Consider the following 5000-nt stretch of genomic DNA (forward strand, 5'->3'; position numbering starts at 1 on the left):
ATCTTAACATTTGCTTACCTTTTGTTTATTCTTCATATCATCATTACCATTATCGTTATTATCATTGCTAATGTTATCATAATCATTATCATTATTATCATTGCTAATGTTATCATCATTATTATCATTATCATTATCATTATTATTAAAAGTGTTTAATTATTGTTATCATTATCATCCCTATTATCAGTATTATCAAATCATCATTTCTATCATAATTATAATTATCAATGTCTTTTATCATTGTTATCATTATCATTATAATCAGTATTGTATATATATATACATATATATATATATATATATATATATATATATATATATATATATATATATATATAATCATTATATATATAATCATATTATCTTTATTGTTATTGTTACTATAATAATTATTGTTAGTGGTGTTTTTGTTACAATTACTCTCTATATCATCATCATTATCATCATTATCATGAATATCATTGTTACTATCATCAGTGTTATTGTTATTATTATCACTATTATCATTATCATTGTTATTACTATAGATGTCATTATTGTCGTTTTTGTTAATATTATACCGTTGTCATTATCAACAATTTCGTAATTATCATAATTATTGTTGTCGTTATCTTTGCTATAACTGTTATTACCATCATTATCATTTTCATAATCACCATTATCATCATCCTTATCATTATTGTGATTGTTTTTATCATTATCGTAGATATAGATAGATAGATAGATAGATAGATTATTAGACAGATAGAAGAATAAAGAGATAGATACACAAATAGATGAATAGATGAGCAGATAGATAGATACATCGATAGATAGGTAGGGCAATAAAAAAACAGATAAATATGTATATATTCATATCTAAACAGACACACATACACGCACACAGACACACACACACACACACACAAACACACACACACACACAAACACACACACACATAAATATATATATATATATATATATATATTATATATATATATATATAATATATATAAATATGCATATATATATATATATATATATATATATATATATATATATATATATATATATATATATATATATATATATATATATATTCATATACATATACATATATATATATATATATATATATATTTTATATATTATATATATGTGTGTGATATATATATAGATATATATATTTATGATTATATATAGTGACAGATATATATATATATTTTTATTATATAATTTTATATGTATATATAAATATATATTAGGATATATTATATATATTATATGAATATTTATATATGCATGTTTGTGTGTGAATATTACTATTATATATATATATATAGTAGCTATATTCGCTTATTTATTATATATCTTATACGTGAGGTACATCGTATATACTTATATATTATTTATTTATTATATTATACATATACACTATATATATAGTATCTATTATATTATAATTTATATATATATATGTAGTACGTACCGATATATCATATAGGTTTATATAATTATATTACATACTATTATAATATATATATATAACGATTTTTAATATATATATACCTATTTATATATACACACACCACGATATATACAGTTGTAGATACTATATTGGATATAGATATATATTTATATACGCCTCTTGTATGTGCACACGACCAGCGTAGCATAAGATATTTCTATCTTATATAAACACACACACACACAACACAAATATATGATATATATGCTATACGCTATTTATACTATATATATATATTATATATTAATATATATATAATTATACTATGTATTCCAATATATGCTACTATACTAGTATTATAAACGCGTATATAGTATACTATATTATTATATATGAATATGATAGTATCTATATATATAAATATATATTATTAATATCACTATATATATATATATATATTTGTGTGTCTGTGTGTCTGTTTAAATATGTATATATACATATTTATCTGTTTATTTGTCTATTTACCTTACCTCTTCTTATCGATGCTTCATCTATTTAATCTATTCGCTGTGTATCTATCTCTTTTTCTTCTATCAGCTTTCTATCTATCTATACTAATATACATACTTGTACTATTTATATATGATATATATATATATATATAAATATATATTTATCCTACTCTATATATATATATATATATATATATACATACATTATATATTATATATGTATATACATACATATCCGAATCTTATCTACATAAAGCAAGGAACAATAAGTGTTACTTTCCTCGTTCTCTTGCTATCAACGTCGGGCGAGCAGGAACGCGTGTAACTCGTAGTCGCGATCGTAAGTCAGATGACCCCGGCCAGAGAGCGGGTGGCGGATGGCACTTTCTTTTTCCAGGCCCTTTTATCTTCGCCTTTTCCAAACATTATGTGGACTATGCTTTTGGAGGGAGGGAGGGAGGGGAAGGGAGGGAGGGTGGGTAGGGAGGGAGGGGAGAGAGGGAGGGTAGGGGGGGAGGGAGGGGAGGGAGGGTGGGAGGGATAGTAGGGGGGTGAGAAAGAGAGAGAGAGAGCGACTGAGTGAGAGAGAGAGAGCGACTGATGAGAGAGAGAGAAACAAAGAGAGAGTGAGGAGAGAGAGAGAGAGGTAGAGAGAGAGAGAGAGAGAGAAAGAGAAAGAGGAAGATAAAGAGAGAGAGAGAGAATGAGAGAGAAAAATAGAAAAAAAAAGAAATGTTACCTAAAAAAAAATAGAAAAAAAAGAAAAAAAAGATAGAACCAGAAAAGAAGAAGAAGAAATAAGAACCAGCTCTCATCTCAGCGTCCAGTGAGGTATTGGCATTTCTTTGTGTCCTTACAACTTTTTTTTCTCTCTCCAGGTGAGCTTTTTATCTTTCATGCTGTGGTTTCTTATCGACGGGACGAAGACCGGAGTCGTATCTTCTGTTGCATTCACCCGTTCGGTTGGTCTTTGATGGCTATTGTTCAGTAAGTATGCATGTGTTTTTAGTGGGTTTAATCCTACTACGATTATCTTAATTACTATCGTTAGTAGTATTATCATCGTAATTATCGGTATCATTATCATTGTTACTACTATTGTTACCGTCATTATTGTTATTATTACTTCTATCAGTATTGTCATTATTATTAGTACTATCCCCTACGCCCCTCCCCTTCCCCCCTTCCCCCCACATCCTGCCTCACCCCCCCCCCACCTCCTCCCCCCCCCCCCCCCCCCACCACTCTAGTGTCAGTATCGTTATCATTGTTATTTTTGTTATTGATACCATCATTATCATGTCATATCAACATCATTTTATAATTAGTATGATAATTATAATTAATGTTATCATCCTCGTTACTATTACAATTACTACTATCATTATTATTGTCATTTTCCGCATTAATATTGTCGTGAATGTCATTATTGCAATTATTACCGTTACTTTTGCAATTGTCGTTGTTATTATCATTGCTGTTATCATTATAGTTGTTGCTGCTTTCATGATTGTTATGAATATCATTATCTTTGTCTTTATCATTATTTTTATCACATTTAGTATCAGGCTCAGGATAATTATCATTATCATTATTATTACTACTACCAATATCATCATTCCCATTATTATTGTTATCATTAATCATCTCTATCATAATCATCATCATTACCATTACCATTTTTATTGTTTATATCATTTTCATTTATATTATCACTGTTATTCTCTATCATCACATATTCTCTATTATCACATGTATTATCATCAATGTTACTATTATCATTATATATTTTGTATTTCATATTACAACTACTATTATAATATATAGCAATGTCATTATTTTTACCATTATTATTGTCATTATCTTATCATTATTATCATCATTATCTTTTCATATCAGTATTATCATTATCACTATCGTTTCAATTCATCATGATCATCTTTAATATTAGCGTTATTATTATCATACTATTATTATCATTGTGATAATCATTATTATCATCATATCATTAATGGTATCAGTATTATTACTCTTATCTGTATGATAGATGTTATAATTCCTATACTATAATTACCACTATCAATATTATGTATATTATTCTTATCATTATCATTTTCATATTATCAATATCAGTATCCGTATTTTCATTATCATTATTGTTATTATGATTGTCATTATTATTACTATCACTATCACTACATTATTTTGGAGATCATTATTATTATTATTGTTAATGGCAGCGGTAGTAGTAATATTTGAATTATTATCATTATCATCACCTAAATTAGTCCTTCATTATCATTGTTTTTATCAATGTCATCATTTATTTTCTTCTTCTTCTTCTTTTATTGCTATTGTTATCATTGTCATCCTCGGTATTGCTATTGTTATACGAATTATAATAATTATTATTGTAATTATTATTTTCATTATCAATATTGTTACTATGAGAATCATTATCATTATTATTATCATTATCATCATCGTCATCATTATTGTAGTACTGTCATTCATAGTATCATTATCATTGTCATTATCATTTTTATCACCATTATTTTTAGCAGCGTCTATATGATTATCAGCATCATTAACTTTAATAATATGATTATTAGTTTTGCATCAATATATTTTCCCTTGATTCCAAATTTTCCCTTAGCTTGGGTAATCAATAGCCATTCTCTTTTGCAAATAGTTAATTGTTATTCTGATCCTTTTGCAACATGAAAAATAACATTATCAGTCACTTTTAATTGTATTGGTCTTGGTCAATAGCAAACGTTATAAGATTCACTCAGAACTTTCTTTTTTCAAGCTATGACTGTTAGTTCGTCTTGGAAGTGTGATTTGTCCTTTCCGTGAACAAGGATCACTCGTTGTTTTGAATCTGTATGATAAACATGATAAACACTCACACACACACACACACACACAACAATCTTTATGCACGTCACACAGCACTACACACACACAATATTCGTCATCACGCAACTACACTACAATATATATATATATATATATATATATATATATATATATT

The sequence above is a fragment of the Penaeus japonicus genome, unplaced genomic scaffold (genome assembly GCF_977035675.1).
Source record: "Penaeus japonicus unplaced genomic scaffold, GWHDUDI00000001_assembly GWHDUDI00000005, whole genome shotgun sequence".
NCBI classification, from domain to species: Eukaryota; Metazoa; Arthropoda; class Malacostraca; order Decapoda; family Penaeidae; genus Penaeus; species Penaeus japonicus.